This window comes from Helianthus annuus, chromosome 3, assembly GCF_002127325.2.
Source record: "Helianthus annuus cultivar XRQ/B chromosome 3, HanXRQr2.0-SUNRISE, whole genome shotgun sequence".
Classification (NCBI taxonomy): domain Eukaryota; kingdom Viridiplantae; phylum Streptophyta; class Magnoliopsida; order Asterales; family Asteraceae; genus Helianthus; species Helianthus annuus.
In genome coordinates this window covers 129,416,615-129,428,660 of record NC_035435.2, presented here as the reverse complement: position 1 = coordinate 129,428,660, position 12,046 = coordinate 129,416,615, and positions in this window count along the sequence as shown.

Here is a 12,046-nt window from a genome sequence, read left to right as displayed (position 1 = left end):
CACCACGTGCTTAGGTCGTGGCCATTTCTTTGAATGATGCCAAGGATATCCGGGACATGGTCATTTAACCCCCAAGGGCCATACACCAAATAATACATATCAAACAGGTTATGTAAATACATCAATTACAATATGATTTAAATAACTACATATACCCGACCAAGCGGTACTTTTATAGTACCGTATCCCAAGCCCGTATAGGGAAAATAAGTTAAGGGTATTTACCTGAGCAAAGTATAAATCAAATACAGAAAGTGCACGTAGCTTTTACTGGGCTCCTAATTTGGAACGAAGGTTTTTAATAACCTATTAGAATCCTAACGGGTCTTTAATTAAGCTTAGACTTAAACCGGTTAGTTTTCAAAAGGAAGACACGGTTCAAACGCATGATAAAGCGAAGACCGGTTTAGAATATGGTTTTGACCCGACAAGCTTGCATGCTTGTTTAATATGGGTAACTTAAACACATTCTGGATTTTGAGACAAAAATGATATGGTTTAACCCGTTTCGGCTAATATATGCAAACTAGTTACATAAGCCGATCCGAACGCGAATAGTGCGTAACGAGTAACCATAAGAGTCATATACAAGTTTCCTAAGTTAATATGCCTTAAATATGTTACATCAGTAAGATATCTTCTGTTATGCCCCATATGAATTTAAACTCAAATTATGCCCCGCAAGGGCATTTTGGTCATTTAAAAGGTTATAAAAGAGTTTAAATATAATTATAAGTTCCGGGTCTGATGTAATCAGTAAAAATACTTAATTTACTAATTTATATCAGTAGGGTATAACCTATATGTGAAATTTATCATTTCTAACCATACTATGCACCGAAAGGGCATTTTGGTAATTTCACCTAAGGTTTAAAGGTCAAAACTGGAATTCTGAGTTTAAAACTTTTGCTTACTGATAAAGTATAGAAATTTACTTAAAACATCAGTAGGTATCAAGTCCTATATATCTAATATGGTTTTAATACATACTATGCGTTTAAAATGCTTAAAAACGCTAAAAATGGCGATTTTGAGCTATTTCCGGGTTCTTAAAGGAAAGCTGATATTTTTACTATTCCATAAGGATTAAAATATTCTATTTATCATATTAGATCAGTAGAAAAAGATTTGGTATCAAAAGGTTTGGTAAAACTCATTTTATAGCTTAAAAGGGCAAAACCGACAACTACTGAATTAAGCTTAGAACTCTAGGTTATGATCAGCCTAAAAATAAATAAAAATCTTCAAAAATCCCAAAATATTATTTTATAACAGTGGGTAAAAAGTTTGGTATAAAAAAATGGGTTTAGATAGGCTATATGCTAATTACGCCATTTAATTACTAAAAAGCTTTCTAACTACGCTATTGAGCGTAACTCGTAATCTAGACCTCAAACTGATGTCAAATTCTAGGTACGAGTTTATAAATCAGTAACTAAGGTTTCTACTCTTTTACATTTTCAAAATTCATGTTTTAAGGTCATAAGGGCATAATAGTCAACATTTAGGCATATAACGGAAATATGCATATGAATCGGATAACTAATGAACCAAGTTGTATAATCTCAGAGGGTTATACTTATAGGTAACTTGGTCCTATTAAAGCTCTAAGGCATTCCTAAACCATGCTCAAACGGGTCAGAACTGAAAGTCAAAGTATAAGTCAAACTATGCGACTTTCGGCCCCGAACCGAGCCTAAACTGAAAATTATCGAGTTGAACATGTTTAGACATGTTCTTACATTAATTACCAAGTTGTATTAATGATAAAACAGGTTGCATAGCCTTTACATTGCTAATTATGCATTTATTTGAAAATAGGCTTCCTGATGACTTTTTATAATCAAGTTTGACTCGACAATTGACCTAGTTAGAGTGGAAATCAGAGAATACCCTTTTAAGGGTTTATTGCCCACATAATTACCAACTCATAGGTACTTTCAATTTGCAATTTGACTGAAGGGATTAAGATTAATGACGAAGTCAAATCTTAATTATGACGGTTTGACTTTACGCTAAATAACTGAGCAAAACTGAATTAAAGGAGGTTAAGCATACTTACAATAGTCCTAAGCACGACTAATGATCACTAGGAAAGGTGCTTGAGCTCCAGGAACCTCCAAGAAGTGAGTTATGAAAGTTTTCAAGTGCAAGTCCAAGTGTTGCAACATATTGATCTTTATATAGGAGTTCTTGATGCCTTAGGATCATTACAAACAAGTCTATGGATGTTATGGGATCATTCCAAGTGTCCCTAGGTCCTTTAAAACCATCAAACAAGCCCCTTGAATTGAAAAAATGGTAAGTTAAGTCGGTTAAACCGGCTGTACAGGCAGCTGTGCAATTTTTCAGCATCTGGCGTCCTCAGGTGTCACACCCCGAAAATATCAGAGCTGGCGTGACTGGACCGGTATCTTCATTGCACAGCGGAAGCAAAAGGCTAAGACTTCTAAACAGTGAACGCCCGCTAAGTACTCGAATTCCCATGGTTCTCCTATTCCAACCGTTCCATAGTTTCGATAATGCAACCTGAGAAAGAACATGCGAAAAGTCAACATAAAGTTGAGCGAGTTCATAGTTTGTTTTGAAAAGATTTAAAATAAATCTTTTTGATAACCGGTTTCAAAGTTGTTGAGAAAATACAGTAAAATTATTTTCTTGGCATGATATACGAAAAACTGTTAGTCTAGCCCACAATAGTCTTTGTGCATTGCACGAGAGAGAATGGGCCGAGCCCAAACGCACCTTTGTAAGCAGGATCAGCGCGTCCTCTTACTTAGGTATAATTTGAAAAACGTTACCAAAGTTTGTAAATCCATGTATTTGTGAGTTTACATCAAATGAATCTTAAAAACATTTGAAAGTTCAGTTTATAAGTAGGTATGTAATGCGTTTATGAACATGTTGATCATTAATGTGTAGCTAAGACATTAATATGTGTGCCAACATAGGAAGCACTCAACCCGGTAGACGATTTAAGTGTCGATTCACTTCGACAGGGACACAAAAGCACTCTAAGTGGCCGCACAAGGACCGTGAGTGGGGCTCGCCCGTACCCGATAGATCTACCCCCTGTTCCGTGGTCCTTAAAAGGATTAATGGTGCCTAAGTTAGCGCTATTCGCACGTGATCCAAGAGTTCATTCCATAGCTTAATCATACCCTAGTTAATATGTATTTCAAAAGAAAAAGGGGGACATAAACCCATTGGGTTGTCTCGTTGTTCGTACACAGAACAACCCAGTCCTGTTGTAGTAACTAGGACATTCCTGTCACTAGTCATGAAAATCATGCACGTTTGTGAAAATATGTGTTTGTTTTGTAAAACCGGTATGTTTAGTATAAACCTTTCGTAAACCATTCGAGTTCGTTGAAATTCATTTGCAATATGGTTTATAAATATGTGTTTTCGTTCATCGAAATAGTGTTTTCTTTTGCAAAAACTTGCATGTCTTTCCACCCCCGAAAACATTTATAAAAATGTAAAACAGTAAAAAGTGGGGGTTATGAACTCACCTTGGCATTCCTGTGCAAAGCTAGCTACTTGTGTTTCCATGATGTCATTCCAAGAATGTGAACTCGCTAGCGTGCATCTATAGTATTCCTAACAGGGAATAACTTATCAGTTTCTAAATAAACCGACGTAGCTAAACTACGTGTCCGAGCTCTACCGAATCGTTAACTAAACGACTTTAAGGTAGTGTTAACTTGACTTAGAATAACCAATCTATGGTTATTTGGTCCCGTTTATAATCGAGCTAAAACTAAGTCTCGAAAACGACTTAGTTTTCGAATGGTTTAGAATGTATATATTTATATATTCAAAAATAAATATGCTTACGGCATCGTTTTAGTGGTCGCGAATAGAAATACGTAGGTGGATAGCGGTTCGTGTCGTCGCGGATAGAAGGCGTAGATGAAATGGTGTGTGTTCGAAATATCATATATGATATATGATACGGTAATATACCGTTGTAGTTTTCGTAGGGTGGTAATAAATAAATATATATAATTTTACCGGGGTGAACCCTTTACCCAAAAATAAATAAATAAATAAATAAATAAATAAATAAATAAATATATATATATATATATATATATATATATATATATGTAACTGAAGTCGTAACTCGCTTCGAACAATGACTACACATATATAATATATTTTTATTGTGGAGATATAGTCTCTAATTCGCGTTATGAATCTGTGCAAAATAATAATAGTTCTTAAAATTATATTTTATGCGAACATAAGTATTGATTTGTCCAAATATAAATATTTATTTCCATATGCACATGTACTAACATACTCTTTCCCACCAAATATAGTGTTTATAGTAAATAGAGTTTATAAGGACTCTCAAAGTTTTAAAATTTCCAAGTAAAACTTCGTAAATAATGAAACTCACCAAAAATTCTTAGAATAATGTCATGAATGTAATAAGAAAATACTCATTAAAAGATATATAATATTTGCAGAGAACCAAGGTTCTTAAAAGTGCAAACTCATTAGATCACTTATCTAACTTGAATTTCAATAAGTGTCACTTTTTATAACCAAAATACATTTTGTATGTCGGGTTTTTACGGAAAAACGGACAGAGTTTCCCCTGTTTTTGGACGATCCCGACAATCAAGTGTCGATATTTTTATCAAAATTCAATCAACAATTATTCAGTCAACTCACGCAATATATGATAGCTTTTCATCAAATACGCCAAAATAAAATGTAAATAGTCGCTAAAGGTATCGGTCGAGCTCGGTTTCGCGTTTAGCTAACTATCTAAGCTAATGAAGTAAATATTTGCTACGTCTAAACTTTACCGGGTCCTGAGTTGACCGCGATTGACCCGAGAGTTGACTGCCGTTGACCCTTCGTTGACCCGAGTTGACCAACATTGACCAGTCAACCTGCTGTGTTGACTGGTTTGACTCGAACCCGAACAGAGTTGACCTGGTTTGACCAGTCAACTTGCTGCGTTGACTCGGTTGACCTGTTGACTGAGTTGACTCACTGAGTTGACCGGGTCTGACCCGGGTTGACCGAAACGAGGCTGAGACCCAAACTAAACCGGCAGTGTAAACCGAGCCGTATCATGGATCTGGAACATTATAACCCGACTCGAACCAAGAACCCAACACCCGAACAAAACAACACCACCACGACCGCTAATCTGGTCACCAGACTTCACCAACATAATACCGCCATCATTTACATCAATTATCGCCTGAAACGACAACCAGATCGGCTGAAACAACGTGGATCGAGTCGGATCTAATCGAACAAGGAGAGAAGAATAAAAATCCAAAACTCACCGAAGAAAATAGCTCGAATCGCGGATGCTGCCACTGTTGCCGTCACAGCTCCGTCGCCGGCAACCCGTTGCCGGAAAAACAGTGTCTCCGCTGATCAGCTCTCTCTCTCTTTCTAGATCAGTCATCTCCCTCCTTCTTTCTTTGTCGCCGTCGCCGAGTGCCACCACCGTTAATCGCCGTTCGCCGCCTGAGGAGTCGCGTAGATCAGAAGGGGGGGGGGGGTATTTCGCCTGAAAAGCCACCGGCGTCAGTGCCGGCTTCGGCTCCGGTTCTCGTGCCCAGTAGATCGAGAGGGAGATGTAAGTGAAGATGAAGGTGTTGTGGTGATAGAAGCTTTGATCTTCATTTGAGTGTGTGTTGTGTATAAGTAATTTGTGAAGATAAGAATGTGTTGTATGTGTGGGTGTTCTTTGATTAGCAGAAAACACAAAGGGATCAGGAGGACAAAACTTCATATGCGGCTGTAGTGAAATGAGGAGTATTAGGGTTGTTCACTCTTAAATACTTAGGTTTCCCTAATGGGCTTGGGCTTGGGCCCAAGGCCCACAAGCCCAATCTCGTGATTAAGTGGTCCGTAATTCCTACGAGACCCGTTTCCAAACCCGAACTCCATACGTGTCGTAAAATAAAGTTTTAGATTCAAAATAATTAAAATAGTGTCGGTAGTCGTTGTCATCGCGTCTGAACACCGTTTGCATAACAAGTGCGTAAAACACGTCGTTTGTTCGTTTTAATATGTTTTTCGATTCGGTTTCGACTACGGATATAAAATTTAATTACGAATCAAAAATATATCATAAAAATTTAATATTAGTCGGCATTGTCAGTGTTTTGTTCGGTTTCATTTCGTTGTCGTTTTACGTTTAACATGTTTCTCCGTAAACCACCGTTCGCGCACTGTAAGGTCGGATAGACGTTTCTAGGCACTCCAAAGGCCTAATTAAGTTAATCCATGTCTTAAACACTATTTATTATCGCGTTAATCACCTGTTAATCACGTAATTAAGAGCCGCAAATCACCGGTTGTCACATCAGGCGGCCCGCGTAAGACTTGGGCTTGGTCTTACGCGGCCCGTGTCAAGGTCTGACCGGTTAAAAAGTTTCAAATATTGCACATTTGGTCCCTGGTCCTTCCAAACTTGATTTTAAGCTCATTTCTTGCACTTTAAACCCCCAAACTTGACTTTTAAGGACCCCAAGTCATAAACCAACTTTGTTTAGTCCCCGGTTATTCATACGTTCACCGAAATGTCTTAAATTTCAACGTTGACGCTTTTAACCCCCCGTAAACGAATATTGTCATAACTTTCTCATACTTAATCGAAACCTTGTGAAATTTTTATCACACATTCTAATGAGTATAATTTATCATTACAAAGCTTCGGGTTTGCTAAAAGGTCACTCAGAGGTATACTTTAAACATGTTGACACTTTTAACCCCTGTAGTTTGTAATTCCTCACTTTCTTTCACAATTCGCTTCGTATGATCCATGATTCATTCGTTTAAGGGTATAAACATCTTGTAGGGTTATTTTAAAGTATATTTATTCATTGTTGACATTTTGAACCCTTATATTCATGTACTTTCCTTGTCTGTCAACTTTAGTCCTTCATACGTAATCTTTCACACGTTCAAAGCTTATGACACGTGTCAATACATTATTGGACATGAATTTTCGAGGTGTTACATCCTCACCCCTTAAAAGAAATCTCGACCTCGAGATTTACTTAAAAAAATGAGGGTATTTTTCTTTCATTGTGGATTCTACCTCCCACGTGTACTCGGGACCTCTGCGGGCATCCCATTTAACCTTGACAATAGGCACATGCTTCCTCCGAAGCTTCTTAACCTGTCGATCCTCAATCGACAAAGGTTTCTCCACAAATTTCAAGCTCTCATCTATGTGCACATCTGTATGCGGTATGACTAGTGACTCATCAGCTAGACATTTCTTTAAATTGCAGATGTGGAATACATTATGAATACCACTGAGCTCTTCAGGTAAGTTTAACTTGTAAGCCACTGATCCAACACATTCGATGATTTCGAATGGACCTATATACCTTGGGCTTAACTTACCTTTCTTACCAAATCGCATCACTCCCTCCCAGGGTGATACTTTGAGCAAAACTTTATCACCAACCTCAAACTTTAGAGGTTTTCGCTTTTTATCAGCATAACTCTTCTGCCTATCCCTGGCAGCTTTTAGGCGATCACGAATCTGGACAATCTTGTCCGTCGTTTCAAATACTATGTCAGGAACTAACAATTGAGTTTCCCCCACTTCTGCCCAACAAATAGGCGTTCTACACTTTCTACCATATAATGCCTCAAAAGGCGCAGCCTGAATGCTTGTATGGTAGCTATTGCTATAGGAGAACTCGACCAATGGTAGGTGCTTATCCCAGCTACCTCCTAAATCAATTACACATGCACGAAGCATGTCTTCCAAAGTTTGAATTGTACGCTCACTCTGCCCATCCGTCTGAGGATGGTAAGCCGTACTGAAATTTAAGCGCGTGCCCAAAGACTGCTGGAAACTTTTCCAAAAATGAGATGTGTATCTGGTGTCTCTGTCAGAGATAATAGATACTGGTACACCATGCAGAGATACAATCTTATCTACGTATAATTGGGCTAACATGTCAGAACTAAAAGTTTCCTTAATAGGTAGGAAATGTGCTGACTTAGTCAGTCTATCTACTATCACCCATATAGTATCATTTCCTTTCCTCGTCTTTGGCAGCTTGGTGATGGAATCCATCGTCACCATTTCTCATTTCCAAGTGGGAATTTCAGGCTGTTGCAGCAAACCTGACGGCTTTTGATGTTCAGCTTTAACTTGTGCGCACGTCAAGCATTTAGCTAAATAAGCAGCTATAGACTTCTTCAAGCCTATCCACCAATAATTCGCCTTTAGATCCTGGTACATCTTATCAGCTCCAGGATGAACGGAATATTTGGAACTGTGGGCTTCCTGGAGGATAACATCCTGAAGTCCTCCATAAACTGGAACCCATATTCGTCCATTTAACCTTAGGATTCCGTCCTTACCATAGGATAACTGCTCTTCAGTTACTCCTAGCTTCTCATTAGGATAGTTAGCTTCTGACACAGCTTCCTTCTGCGCAGCTAACAATCTTTCATTCAAATTATTCTTTATCTCAATGCTCTTGGCATTGATTCTTATAGGCTTCACTCTTTCCTTTCTACTCAAGGCATCAGCAACCACATTTGCCTTGCCTGGATGGTATCTTATCTCACAGTCATAATCATTTAACGTTTCCATCCAACGTCGCTGCCTCATATTTAAATCCTTCTGATTGAACAGATGTTGAAGGCTTTTGTGATCAGAATAGATCACACACTTAGTTCCATACAGATAGTGCCTCCACAGCTTTAGTGCGAATACTACGGCACCCAACTCTAAATCATGGGTGGTGTAATTCTTCTCGTGCACCTTTAACTGACGTGAAGCATGGACAATGACCTTGCCTTTCTGCATAAGCACACATCCCATCCCGGTGTGTGATGCATCACAATATACTACAAACTCATCTATTCCTTCAGGCAATGTCAGCACAGGAGCGTTGCTTAACTTCTACTTTAGAATGTCGAAAGACTCTTGCTGCTTAGGCCCCCAATCAAACTTGCTACTCTTGCGGGAGAGAAGAGTCAGGGGTACTGCAATTCTTGAAAAGTTTTCAATAAATCGCCTATAGTATCCTGCCAGTCCTAGAAAGCTGCGAATCTCCGTAGGCATCTTCGGCTCTTTCCAGTTCATGATAGCTTCAATCTTAGCGGGATCTACTTGGATACCACGCTCACTAACCACATGTCCAAGAAATTGGACTTCACGAAGCCAAAATTCACACTTCGAGAACTTGGCATAAAGCTTTTCTTGATGAAGCAGTCCTAGAATACAACGGAGATGCTTCTCGTGGCCAGCTTGGTTCTTCGAGTAGATAAGGATGTCATCGATGAAGACGATGACAAATTTATCCAAATAAGGTTTGCAGACGCGATTCATAAGATCCATGAATGCGGCAGGTGCATTAGTGAGCCCAAAAGGCATCACTAGGAACTCGTAATGACCATAACGAGTCCTAAATGCAGTCTTGTGTACATCTTCATCCTTAACTTTCAATTGATGATAGCCTGACCTCAAATCGATCTTAGAAAAGTAGCTTGCTCCTTGCAATTGATCGAACAAATCGTCGATCCTGGGTAAAGGATACCTATTCTTGATAGTAACCTTATTAAGCTCACGGTAATCGATGCACAAACGCATCGAACCATCTTTCTTCTTCACAAACAAGATTGGTGCTCTCTAAGGAGACGAACTAGGTCTAATAAAACCTTTGGCTAACAAATCATCTAGCTGCGTCCTCAAGTCCTTCATCTCTGTTGGTGCTAACCTGTAAGGCGCTCTCGCAATAGGCGCTGCTCCAGGGATGATGTCGATTCTAAACTCCACTTGTCTATCTGGTGGCAAGCCAGGTAGTTCTTCAGGGAAAACTTCAGGGTACTCAGAAATGACTGGAATATCTTCAACCTTGGGCTTCTGCTCATCAATAGTCACTTGTGCCATATAAATGACACAACCCTTCTTCAGACATCTAGATGCCTTGACCATAGACACTTGCTCAGGCAGTCCATTCCAGGTATCTCCTTGAATGGTAAGTGACTCACCAGATGGAGTCTTGACTACCACTTGCTTCTTATTGCAAACGATCTTGGCTTGGTTATACGATAACCAATCCATACCTAATACTATATCAAACCCGGCTAACTTCAAAGTAAGTAAAGACATAGGAAAAGAGTGGTTCCTAATGGATATAAAACATCCATCTAAAACGGTTGAGGCGGTTTCTAAGGTACCATCAGCTAATTCCACCTCATATTTCACACTTAGGGTTTTAACAGGTAAATTCAGCAACTTACAGAATTTATCATCTACGAATGACTTATCAGCTCTTGAATCAAAAAGTACTCTTGCATAGATATCATTTATGAGGAAGGTACCTGTGATCACGTTGTCGTCCTGGATAGCCTCATGTGCATTCATCTGGAAGACCCTAGCATTGGTTTTCTTGGCTTCCTCAGGCTTCTTGGCGTATTTAGGGCAATTGGTCTTAATATGCCCTTTCTCATTGCAGCCGTAGCAGGTAGCATCTTTAATCCTCTTGCAGTCAATAGTCTTGTGCTCTTTAGACTTGCACAACCCACATGCAGGTGATCTTGATTGAGACTTGGTCTCAAGCCTGCATTTTCCAAAGTGGCGTTTTTGGCAAGTTGTGCACTTTGGCTTTTCTTCTGACTGCTGATTACCTTTGTTGGACCCAGATTCTTTCTTGTGGTCCGTATTACCCTTGTGCTTCTTCTCAGACCTTTGTGAGTTATCCTCCTCATGCTTCCTCTTACTCTCTTCAGAGTTCTTGAGCGATCTTAGCCTGACCGCGTCTAAAGTGAGGGATAATTTTAGATCAGCTGCTGATCTGAACGTAGCAGGTCTTGAAGCCTTAACACTGGCTTTGATTTCTGGGGCTAAACCCCCAATGAAGCGAGCAATCCTCGTGGGTTCTGGTGTTACCAGATATGGAACCAACCTAGACATGGTATTGAAACTGGTGACGTAAGCTTGACAATCTAAATTCTTCATCACCAATGATAAGAAATCTGATTCAATCCTTTCAACCTCATGCTGAGGGCAATAATTCTCCTTAATGAGGACTACAAACTGCTCCCATGACATATTATAGAGTGGGATCTTCCCAGCAGCTTGAATGAGAGACTTCCACCATGCCAGTGCCTCTCCCTTGAACGATTGGGATACATACTTCACTATATCCCTTTCAGCACAACCGCTGATATTAGTAACAGTGTCCATTTCATCTAACCAAGTCATACAATCTATTGCCCCTTTCTCCCCAGTGAAATCCCGGGGTTTGCAGGAAACAAAGTACTTATAAGTACAGGACTTGTTACGCGCTCCATCATCGAACACTATCCTCTTGGATGGAACACTGTGTTGGTTTGAGGAATGTTCAACATTCTCCTTCTTGGGTTCATCTTTCTTAGAGGGTGGCTTGCTGTGAGCTTCTGAATGAGTCTTAGGAACAGACTTAGAGTTGGGTACTGAAGAAGTTCTACTATGCGTCCCACTAAGCTCCTTGAGTTGCTCCTCCACAGCTTTAGATACAGCTGTATCAATTAGTGTACGGAGCTCTCCTCTGGTTATATTAATCCTATCATCATCGTGGTTTTCCAGAGGATGACTGTTCACTTCCTCCGACCTAGCCATGTAGCTTTAATTGCTACATAAAATCAAATAAGGACGAGGTTTATACGGAAGCTTACACAGTTTTATCGTTTTAAGCGATTTATTAACCATGGTTTTTAATACACATTTTAGTTAATTTGATAAGTATATAATTATTCAGGATCTTTATCATAAATCCTAAATTATAAGTTAATAATAGCACAAAGAGGCCTAGTCACGTAGACAGATTTAATTTATAAGCCCTGATTTTATGGAATCGAGGCATTGAGGTTTGAATCAAAGTTCATTACCTTTTCTTGACAGGGAGTTGTAGGCTACCACTGTCTTTAGTCCCAGAGGACGTTAATTATAGCCCGTGGGCACTTCATCCTTAAGGGATGATTATATAAATAAGGAATTCTAGAATAGCCCAATTTAAGAATGACTTATGTGATTTTATCGAATCAC